This window comes from Pezoporus flaviventris, unplaced genomic scaffold (assembly GCF_033815535.1).
Source record: "Pezoporus flaviventris isolate CSIRO_AGI_PZ_B2104156 unplaced genomic scaffold, CSIRO_AGI_Pfla_v1 ptg000023l, whole genome shotgun sequence".
NCBI lineage: Eukaryota > Metazoa > Chordata > Aves > Psittaciformes > Psittacidae > Pezoporus > Pezoporus flaviventris.
In genome coordinates, this window is record NW_026892571.1 from 162,266 (window position 1) to 174,332 (window position 12,067).

General features: G+C 39.6%; 1 long non-coding RNA gene across 1 annotated transcript in view; it reads right to left on the reverse strand.

Annotated features, from left to right (window-relative positions):
- LOC133270836 (uncharacterized) overlaps positions 1 to 12,067 on the reverse strand; it is a 303,762-nt gene that overhangs the window by 73,976 nt on the left and 217,719 nt on the right. The window lies entirely within an intron of this gene.

The following is a 12,067-nucleotide window of genomic DNA, read 5'->3' on the forward strand; positions in this document are numbered from 1 at the left end:
GACTGTCAGGAAATCCATTCCTACTTGGTAAATCTCGCACAAAAATGCCTAAAGTGAACAGCAAAGTAAGTTCGCTTTACTGGAGACAAACTCAGAACTTTGCTCATTCAAAGACACTGTTTACAAGTTAAAGCCATGGCTCAGGCTGTCTTTCTTCTTAAACTACCAATCTATAGTGCCTGAAGGCATTTGCAAAGAAAAGAATTGGGAGATTTCTTCCTGCTATCACGGTCTAACAGAAGTGCTTGATGTTCTGAATATAGAATGATTGTGTTTCGGTAGTCCGAAAGCCTGGAGGGCTGCAGCTGAAATGACGACATATATGTGCTGTCACCAGCAAAATCTGATTGCTCTGCATAGAAGCCCAACTAAAGTTATCCAGACCAATACAAATCTTTCTGGTGGAAAATGAACTCCCAATAAGCCTATTAATATCATAAAAAAGATTTAAAAAAGGTCAGTTTAAATGGTTCTGTATGTAATCTTCCTCAAAGGCTCTGCTTATGCTTGGAATAGAGATTTGCTTGAAAATGCTGTTGAGACACAGTTTGAGTTCAGCTCTTGCTGTTCCATTACTACAACGGTTTGGCAGCCTGGCAAGAGCTCGGATGAGACATTCGAATCTATGTCTTTTTCTTTCCCCCCCCCCTTCCTTAATGTGACTGTATTTTGTCCTAAACATTTTTCTGTCTGTTACAGGTCATGGGTGATGTGGAATCCTTCTGTATTGCTTTTAAGACATGTTTTCAACATGGCTTGCTTTCTTAGAATAGACCTGATCTGTACTTGCAAGGGGAAGAATTAAATGAAATTATTATAGATTATGGAATAGACTGAGCAATAAAAGCATGTTATAATCACATAACAAGAAATTGCTCTTGTCACATGGTGGTTGTGAAAGTAAATGAACAGAAGGAAGGTGGTGATGAAGGAATAAAAATACAGATTTGTTGCACTGTCTAAAAAGTGAATGCAACAAGTTTGTAGTAAAATTGTGAAGAATGTCCAAGTATTTTGATATTCTGTGCTCTGTTTGCTGAAAATTTCTATTAAGGCACTCTAAGGAAATGATAAATGGTGGTAATGTGTTAGGAACACAAGTAACTTGTCAGTTTTCCACTGGCCACTGTTGTCAGATATTGAAACAAATAAAAATTCCTCATCTCTCTTTCTATCTAGGAAAATGCTGTTAAGATTTTTCTCAAACCATTCCCTCTTTCCAGAAGATATTATTACAGTGAATAAGATAAAGATATTATTACAGTAAAGTAGGCACCGTGTTGTGGTGAGGACTAGAAAAAAGAAGAAAAGGTCCAAAATTCTTATCCATGGAAGCTGCGTAATGGCTCCTTCTTTCTTTGTATTACCTCTTTATGGCTGCTTTTCACTTGCGAGTTTGTTTATTCCATTCTTACTTATGTCGTGTGATTTTTCTTTGCATTCAAAGATCACATGTAGGTAAATACAATGGAAATGAGAGAGTATTGTGGCAATGCCAAATATAAACATTTGCTCATGAATAGTTGTCCTACCTTCAAAATCCACTTGATGGCACTGGAGCCTTTGATATATATGCTCAGAAGGCCTTTCCTTTGGGTAGCAAATCCTATTATCTAGGTTAGCTCATCTGTATTCAAAAGATCAATGTTGCATTATTACAAAGATCCTTTCAAGTGTAAAAAGGATGGCACTTCATTACAAAAAGTAAAAGAAACTAATCAAACTTTCTTGGTGAAATCATTGACTTTTTAAAGTAAAGGGCAAATTTAAGAATTTGAAAGTCCGAAATGTAAGAGTCTTACAGTTGAGGCTCTGTGCTGCTCTAATTTAAATCTGCTGTAGCACAATTCTTGGATTTTTGTATAATCTGAAGAAGAAAGTGGTGTGATGCAGCTGTCCTGATGGCTTCCGAATAAGCCAAGTTGTCATATGCCCTCCTGAAATCAGATGTACCATGTAGCTTTAGAGACCTGTTCAGTGTGCAAAGAGGGTCTTTATATGAGAGGAGAGATCATCTCTTCTTTAAGACAGTTAGGCTGTGCATATTTTTAGTAAAACTGAAATCATAGTGGACTTACTTTGTGTCCCTGTCTAGGTTGTCATATAGTATTACGCAAGTTGTCAGCACAAAAAGGAGCCGTTTTATCTTTTCAATTCTCTCCTCCCCTTTTTTCTTTTGTGAAAGGACAAGAAAGAGTTGTACATTCCCTGCTTTATTACTGATAGCTCTCTTTCCTATCTCATTGTAGCTTTCCTCTTACTTGTAGCTTTCCAAATGCTTTGTTAAAGAAATGGTTATTACCATTTTACATTGCCTGCAGCTAGATATAGGGCAGAACCCAGACCACCAAACTTCCACTCCTCTATGAATTGATACTGTTTGGTACTCATCTGTGAACACCTTGCTGTCAATATTTGTAATTTGTGCCAGATTTACATATATTACTTTTTTTTTTTTTTCACTTGCTTGTTTCCCTTGTCTGATTAGGTGACATGTGAAACTCACCAGCACTGGTTCAGTGCAGTGCAGTAACATATCTTGAAGACATTTAAAGCAGGTCAGTCTGGCCAATTTGTACCAGTTTTTAGTTTGAACTTGAAGGAAACTGGTTTGAATTCAGGACATAACTGGGGGCTTAATGAAGTCATTTGGAAAAGGTAGAAAATATGTCTTAAAAATCTGAACCAAGAAAGCAGACACTGAATTGCTTCAATGATCTGCTGACAATGAAGCAGACTAGCTTTATTGCCTTCCAGTCCCCTCGTGTGATTAATATGCAGTACCTACCCTTTCTATACTTAAGGGTTTGGATTTTTTCCTTGGAGTTTCAGTTTCTCTAATATGACCTGCAATGCACATGCCAGGAGAGAGGAATCATAAAAATTAATTTTGTGACATATTTAGGAAAAAAACTTGTAGAAAGATGTGGCTGCAAGATGTAGTCTTAGATGCTGACATATCCACATCAAGTTAAAATAATACTTCCAGCTCATTCTTATCCACTATTTAGTATTGAAATTTGTTCTTTTCGATAGTGCGTTAGCAAGATGTGTTGACTTGAAGTCTGAGCATGTGTTTCTTGAAAATATATGGTTAGAGTCCTAGTCTTGACTTTGGGGACATAGGATAGCATCACACTGAATTAAGACCTCTTCTGGATTTGTGCCAAGGCATCTTTCTGTGTTTATGAGCTACTCCATGCGTGATTGTTACTCTGCCTTCTGACAATGAAACACTGGAGTAGTCTTTTATTTTACAGCCTTGTGGATTCTTTCTTTTGTTTCTGAGAAAGCTGCATATAATGCTTGCATGTAAAGGAAGCTGAGACTTGTTTGTATAAGGAGAGAAAAATTCATTCTGTAAAATTGGCTTTTATAACTGTGGCTTGTTCCAGTTGAATTTCCCAAAATTAGTTTCTATGAGAGAAGTAAATATTCCTTCCCAACCAATTTAGTTTACAAGCAACTATGTAAGACACTTCTCCAGGTATTCTGATTAATATGAAATGAAAAATCAAGCTAGGTCATAGTAAGAAAAAATATCTGACAATAAACTGGGATGCAGTGACCATTAACTTGCTTCACATAACGGGTCTGTGTTTCACTCAAAATGCTGTAGACTTGGGTGAGACTTAAGCAGTGTATAGTGCTCAAACTACTTAGCACTTAGTTTTGCATAGTGTAAAAAAACAAAATTTGAACTATTTTACAGGCTATTTAGGGTAATGTATACCTCTGTGCAGAAAAGCAGTTTTCAGCAGTGTATCTTAAGCTAGTGCTGGATCATTTCATTTTCAGGTTGATGTCACTGAATTCACCAAGAGATTAAAATGTTGTTGCCAAAGTTTTGATGCTTTCTTGCTGTCCCATCAGACAACTGATTTAACAAGTGATGTGGCAGACAGTCTTATGTGGAACACCACTCTCTTTATTTTTCTCTGTATCACAGAACTTATTTATTTAAAAAATCATGATGAAACAATCTGATGTGTCTGCTATTTCTAAAAATTCTTCAATTATAGTAAAAACACTGATAACATAAGCCACTCTAAATAGTCCTCCCTGTGGTGAGAGACTGTTTTTATGGGGGTTGGCATATTCACATAAGCAGATGTGTCCAGCTCGTCTCCTTGCTAGTATGGGCAGTAAAGTGAGCCTGACTCATACTAACATTCATAGGGTTATGTATTATATATTACTTCAAAAATTTGCACTTGGTCAGGAGGACCTTATGTGACAGATCTTCTAGTACCAATGAACCAGAAAATACCCAAATAAAGGTGTTACTTTGAATGGTGGACTCCTGTCACCATTTAACTATCAATGGCAACGACTTTATGCATAGGAATACTCTCATGTACTAAAAAAAATGAATCTCTAAGCTTGCTTGTGTGAACAAGATTGCTTCAGAGTATGACATGTGGCTTCTACCTCATGCTGTTTAAAATACTTATTAAATATATGTACTGGTTTTCTAGAGCTCAAGAGTGTAACATTTATTTTGTCTGGTGTTGGGAAGTGACTGTCATGGTACACTTCATTTATTTTTATTAAGAGATTATGTTTATAAAAAAACCTTGTCTTTTTGGTTGTTCAGTAATTATTTAAAAGTGGTTAAAAGCACGGAGTAACTGTAGGATGAGAAAATAATTCCATGAAATTGCATTTATTCAGTTAGTTTCAGACTCCTAAAAATGGACACTGCTTGTGGCACTTAAAGCGCTATTAACATGACCCATAAAAATAACTCTGGACTTCTCTATTTGTGGAAAGAGACCTTTCTATACTTTTGATGATATTATTTAAGGCAACCTATTACTGAACATGCAAAGAGCTGAGAACATAAGTCTCAGTGCTGTAAATGCCTCTCAAATTGGAGAAACTTTCCTTATATGGATGGTGCCATTTACTGGAGTTGTAATTTGCTCATTCAGCAATAGTACATGGTGACATAACTAAACAGTTCTGAAAGACAATAGTCATCCCATTAAAATAACATGCATCATAACCCTCTCTGTGGGAGGAGTGGTGTGGATTTATTAATATCAGTATGCTCTTCTTCATGTGTCCAATAAATTAGAGTATAATGTATTTTTGCTTTTCAGTTTGTTTAATAAATATTTTTTAATTTGAAAGACAAAATTAACCAAACATCTCTGTGCTTGTATTCATACTCTCTATTTATATTAACTGGACATTGAACGCAATATATGCAGAAGCTGTCAGAAATTTACAGGTGGGAGTCAGGTCACAATGTGCTCCAGAGCTGAGCAGGTAGCCTTGTACTGCCATCACCACAGTATTGTGATAATTTTTCTTGGGTAGCACTATGTGGTTTTTAACTTCTGAGGTTTTGTCTACAGGGTATTCACAGATAGTGAAATTTCACGAGGAAATGTAAGATTTTTCTAAAGCAGAAGCAGTGCTTGGCAGCATTTGAGAGCTAGTTGTTCAAACATGCTTGTAAACAAACTGTTTATGAATATGCAGCTCCTCATGTCTTCCTGAAGGAGCTGGTGAATGAAGTTGCTAAGCCATTGTCCATTATATTTGAAAAATCATGGCAGTCAGGTGAAGTTCCCAATGACTGGAAAAAGGGAAATATAACCCCATTTTCAAGAAGGGGAAAATGGATGATCCAAGGAATTACAGACCAGTCAGTCTTCCATTTGTGCCTGTTAAAATCTTGGAGCAGATTCTCCTGAAATCATGGTAAGGCAGATGAAAATAATGAGGTGGTTGGTAACAGCCACCGTGGCTTCGCTAAGGGGAAATACCTGATTAATTTGGTGGCCTTCTACGATGCGGCTATGGAACTGATGGACTGGGTAGGGCAGTTGACATTGTCTACCTGGACTTGTGCAAAGGGTTCAACACTTCCCCACATGACATCCTTGTCTCTAAATTGGAGAGATATCAGTTTCGTAGGTGGACCACTCTGTGGATAAAGAATTGGCTGGATGGCAGCATGCAAAAGAGTTGTGGTCAATGGCTCAATATCCAGCTGGAGACCAGTAATGAGTGGTGTCCCTCAGGGATTGGTATTGGGACCGGTCTTGTTCAACATTGTTGTCGGTGACATGGACAGTGGGATTGAGCGCGCCCTCAGCAAGCTTGCTGTTGACACCAAGCTGTGTGGTTCGGTTGATAACGCTGGAGGGAAGGAATGCAATCCAGAGGGACCTTGACACACTGGTGAGGTGGGCTGATGCCAACCTTATGAAGTTTAACCATGCCAAGTGCAAGGTCCTACATGTGGGTCGGAGCAATCCCAGGCACAGCTACAGGTTGGGCAAAGATGAGATTCAGAGCAGCCCTGCGGAGAATGACTTGGGGGTGTTGGTTGATGAGAAAATGAACATGAGCCGGCTTCAGGCTGGTATGCTTGGGGATAGTGGGAAGAAGGAAGAAATCCAAGTGGCTTTGTGCTTTCCCATTCCCATCTTAAAAGATACCCTTCTTAAAGAAAAATGTGTCAGACTATTATTAATTCCATGATTCAGGAGGTCTAACTGTTCCACGTGATATGCTGTAGAAATTCAGGAAGTGATTTTAGAGCAAACACACAGAGTAAATAGGAGTTGGGAAGAAAGTATGGGTCTTCTGGCACAATTGCCCAATATGCAAGTCCAGCCTGTTACCAGGCTTAGACTACGGAAAACTGAAGTGCAATGGAATGTGTCTGACTAAGTTATTACTTTCCTCTGAGATTAATTGGTACAATGCTGGGAATTTTCGATGTTTTAAAGAAATGTGAAGTTAGTATTTGAATGTTAATAACTTCTTTTTTGAGAGAAGAGTATTAATAGCCAAAATTTCATGTGGCTGATTGCACACTGGTAAGCTATTTTGGCAGTTTCATCATGCATGTTATAAAAATATGTTCAACAGTAACTAAATCTTTCTGGGACACCTGTTCCATTGCTTTACTCCTGAGGTTATGTCCTGGGTTCAGCAGTAGCAGTCATTTTTTTTCTCCTTCTTGGTAGCTGGTGTAGTACTGTGTTTTTGACTTTCAGCCTGGGAACAGCACTGATAACACCAATGTTTTTTGTTACTGCTCAGATGTTTAGTCTGACCAAGGACTTTCTGAGTCTCATGCTCTGCCAGGGAGGAGGGGAAGCTGGGAGGAAGCAGAGACAGGACACCTGACCCAAACTAGCCAAAGAGGTATTCCATACCACAGCACGTCATGCCCAGGATGTAAACTGGGGGCAGTTACCCAGAAGGGTTAGATCACTGCTCAGTCAGTATCAACAGGTGGTATTGTATTCTCTTCCCTGTTATTTCCCTTATCATTACTGTTATTGGTGGTAGCAGCAGTGGTTTGTGTTATACCTTAGTTACTGGGCTGTTCTTATCTCAACCCTTGGGAGTTACATTCTTTCGCTTCTCCTCCCCATCCCTCCGGGAAGGGGCTGGGGGGAAGAAAGGGCGGGGGGAGTAAACAAGAGGGCTGCGTGGCTGACTTATGGCCTGTGTTTAAACCACTACAGGTTACTAATTTGAAAAGCCTCACAAATAAATGCCTTATAATTTTAATCATGCTTTATATCAAGGTTGGTGAGTTATCATAAGAGAGAAGAAAAAAATATTGTTGAGTAGTAAAGCACAGAAAAGGGAAAGAGTTACTACTTAAACTGTCTAATTAAGTGTCCAGTTATTCCATACTTCTGTGGTCTCAGTAGGACCTAATCTCACATTTGGTCCATTTCTTTAGATGATAGGTTTCAAATTTGGGTAAAACTGGTAGATTTTGCTAGAAAGGATGTACCATTTACAAATACTTGAAGTAACCTGTGCTGTGTGAGTGAAGGAAGGGATATGTATTTGCATAGAGTATTTCAACAACAAATTGCTACCTGAGTAGGTAGGCTCTACAATTTGGTGGGTTTACTGCCTGCTTCTGTTTTGATAATACCAGAACTCTCGGTTCAAGAATTTAGACCTTTTTAAAGCATTAATGTTTCCAAATAAGTCCAAGTGATCAGCTTTGATTCTGCTCATTTTTCACCTCCCTTAGCAGGTGGCTGGGTGGCATTGGGTCTCTCATCTTGGCAGTATGGTATTTAGTGTACCATATCATAATGTCGTCGTTTAAGTCCAGTCGCTAACTCAGAACCACGCAGCTGCTCACTCATTCCCCACCTTCCTCTCCCTGCTCCTGGAGGGATGGGGAGGAGAAACAAAAGAATGTAACTCCCATGGGTTGAGATAAGAACAGTCCAGTAACTAAGGTATAAAACAAACCGCTGTTGTTACCACCAACACTAATAATGATAAGGGAAATAACAAGGGAAGAGAATATAACCACTCACCACCCGCCAACCGATACCCCGCCCGACCCGAGAAGTGATCTGGACCTTCTGGATAACTGCCCCCAGTTTATATATTGGGCATGATGTGCTGTGGTATGGAATACCTCTTTGGCTAGTTTGGGTCAGGTGTCTGTCTCTGCTTCTTCTCAACTTCCCCTCCTCCCTGGCAAAGTATGAGACTCAGAATGTCCTTGGTCAGAGTAAACATTACTTAACAACAGCTAAAACCTTCAGTGTTATCAGCGGTGTTCCCAGGCTGAAAGTCAAAAACACAGCACTGCACCAGCTACTAAGAAGGAGAAAAACGACTGTTACTGCTGAACCCAGGACACAGAGCAGCAATTTAGGTGGTAGGGAAGAAGAGAAAACAGAGCTGTATCATTAGGTTATTAATAACCTATGTAAGAAACAAACTAGTAACACTCTCCTGTTTCAGAAAGTGGCTTCAGAGAGAGTTCTGCTGAAATAACTACTTTTCAGTCCAGCCAGAGCTTGGAATGGGGCAGCCTGCTCAGTGCCACTCCTACAGGCATAAAGGAAAGACAGTGGGTGTGAGAGGGGCATTTAAAACTAGAACTGATGTGAGGAAAGCAAACAAGAAATACAAATCAAGCAAGTTGTAAGAGGCAGACTGGCGCTCTGCTGGACAGAGTTTGCATCAGGATTTAGCTTCTGCAATGCAATTATCATTATCCAGTCATTATGATAATAAGATGGGCTATCAAAATAGTACCCTGTCAGCTAGGATATTACTAGGTAGTCTCCCAAAGGAGAGATAAAAATACCTTTTTTTAATGATACTTAAATTAATGTGTGCAACATTAACCACTAGGAATCCAGGCCTAAAGAAAGTAAAATAGTAAAGGGCATAGACAGTCATTGCTTCTGACATTTGTGACTGTATGATCCTGAATGGAAATGCCTGAATTATGTTCTTCTCAAAGATAGAAAGGGAGCATATGTCTTTTTTTTGAGGATAGGGGAAAAAGAATATTGCCTTTAGTTAGCAAGAAACATTAATGCCACTAATTCAGAGCTCTGCTATTTCTAATTTCTGTGAACATTTATTCTGTTACATGAAAAAGTTTCTCAACACACTATGGGATTTTAATTCTCTGGACTTTGATGCCTTTTATATGACAGCTCAATTTTGTATAACCATGAAGGGGTGTGTGGAGGATTTCTTCCATTATCACTGCATGTTTAAATGGGATTGTAAAATGAGATAACATCTGGCTGGGGTAGAGTTACTTTTCTTCACAATAACTAGCATGAGGTTGTGTTTTGGGTTTGTAAAGGAAGCCATGTAGATCACATAGGGATGTTTTAGTTACTGCTGAGCAGTGCTTACACAGAGCCAAGACATTCTCTGCTCTTCATCTCACCAATGAGGAGGCTGAGGGGGGCACAAGGAGTTGGGAGGGGACATATCTGGGACAGCCAACCCCAACTGACCCAAGGAGTATCCCATACCATAGGACATCATGCTCAACTTACAAGCTCAGGGCAGAAGGAGGAAGGAGGGGATGCTGGGAGGAACTACATTTTTCTTCCCAAGTCACTGTAGGATGAAATGAAGCCCTGATTTTCTTGAGATGGCTGAACACCTGCCTGTCCATGGGAAGTGGTGAATGAATTCCTTTCTTTTCTTTGCTTATGTGTGTGACTTTTGCTTTACCTATTAAACTGTTATTTCAACTTACAAGTTTTCTTTCTTTTATGCTTATAGTTAGTCCCTCCCTCCCTGCAGGGTGGAGTGAGTGAGTGGCTCTGTCGTGTTTAGTTGCTGGCTGGGGTTAAACCAGGACACCATCTAACATTGGCTTATCAGTACCATAATGATGTCATTACTGGAATGGAGTGAACAGGGAAAAGATTTAGTCAAAGACAGTTCTTTTCAAGAAAACCTTAAGAATTTCACCTATAGGAATTCTTTTGAGCTGAAAATCGTGGGACAAGCATTTAAAAATCTTTCTTCCTCCTTAGTCTTTCAGACTTACAATATTTTAGATATGAGACTGAGCAGAATTAACCCACTGTGCTCCTCAGTGTTACAGTATACATGATTTCAAGCAGTGGCAAGTCAAATGTCCTCGTATGTGGTTCAAGATTTCCGTGCACTAGGCTGCCTGTGCTCAGTGGAGAAAGGTGGTCTTACGCAATAGATCCTGTAACCACAGGTGCTATCCCTACAGGTGGGTGCCAAAGTGGAGGCTCTTAACTGGGTTTGTAACTAAATAAGTAAATGTTTCAACCCATTTCTAAGATAAGTTGAATCCAAATGCTTCAGAGCCAAACAGTATATCAGAGTTTTTACCTTCTTCAAATTCACCCCTATAGTTACATAGTTGAAACCATATAAAGTTTCTGGTGTGTGGCATATGTCAGTAGAGCACATATCTGGTTTTATTTTCTTCATAATACTGTTTTTGCATTGACTTGAACTGATAGCATGTGATTTGTCAGCATATAAATTATAATTCTATGTGAACCCTTCCTGTTTTTCCAGGGGCTAGGCTTTAAAAGCTTAAAATATGCACAGAATTATAGAATGGTTTGGGTTGGAAAGAGCCTTGCAGATCATCCAGCTCCAGCCCCTGCCACAGGCAGGGACACCTTTCACCAGAGCTGTTTGCTCCAAGTCCCATCCAACCTGGCCTGGGATGGGGCAGCCACAGCTTCTCTGGACACCCTGTATCAACGCCTCAGCACCCTCACAGGGAAGAACTTTTGCCTAAGAGCTCATCTTAATCTCCCCTCTGGCAGGTTAAAGACATTCCCCTTGTCCTGTCCCTACAGGCCCTTGTCCAAAGCCTTTCTCCAGGTCTCTTGTAGCCCCTTTAGGCACTGGAGCTGCTCTAAGGTCCTCCATTAAGGAGCCTTCTCTCCTCCAGGCTGAACCAGCACAGCTTTCTCATCCTGCTCCAGAGCAGAGCTGCTCCAGCCCTCACAGTATCTCCATGGCTTTCTCTGGACCAACTCAAGCAGATCCCTCATCACTCAGTCTTTATTTCAGTCATTCAGTCTGAACAAGAAAGCAGCCAAATCTTGAGTAATAGACAACCTTAAGGCACAGTTTAGGTAAGTGAACCGAGCAGTGTTTTCATAAAAATATGGGACTGTGGATTCATTTCTTGAATATTTTTACCAGCTCACATATCACATGTATGGAATAGTGGTATCTTTTGTTTGTTTGTGGGGTTTTTTGTTTGTTTTATTTTTTTCTTCCTGAATAATATTGGAACTTAAGGATTTTCCTGTGAATGTCTGCCATCTGCAAAGTGACTATTTCCCATTGATTTCAGAGGTATTTCTCCATGGAGTTTCTTTTGACCTCAGTGAGAATTAGTTGCTAATACTTTTAGGGAATTAAGGTTAAAATACACAGGAGCCAAAGTGTGGTTGAAATCTGTTAGGAAGTAGGCTTCTGAGATGTCTTTGAAATCCAAACTTACAATCTATGGATAAGTGATTGCCTAGGAGTAGCCTGCCTGGCTACTGACAGGACAGATGCTGTCAGAGACATGGGCAGAAGGAAGGGAAACAAAGTGACAAGGAAGAATACTTTAGAATCATATAATGGCACATGGATAAAAACAAACCACAGAATTATTAAAATGATGCTGCAGAATATAAAAGTAATGGAATTTGTGTTCTAAAGCTTCACTTATGAGCCTGGCGTCAAGCATGAAACCCTTTCCCAATGTAAAATAAACTTTGCATGTGCTTGGGGATAGCTGAATCAGTGC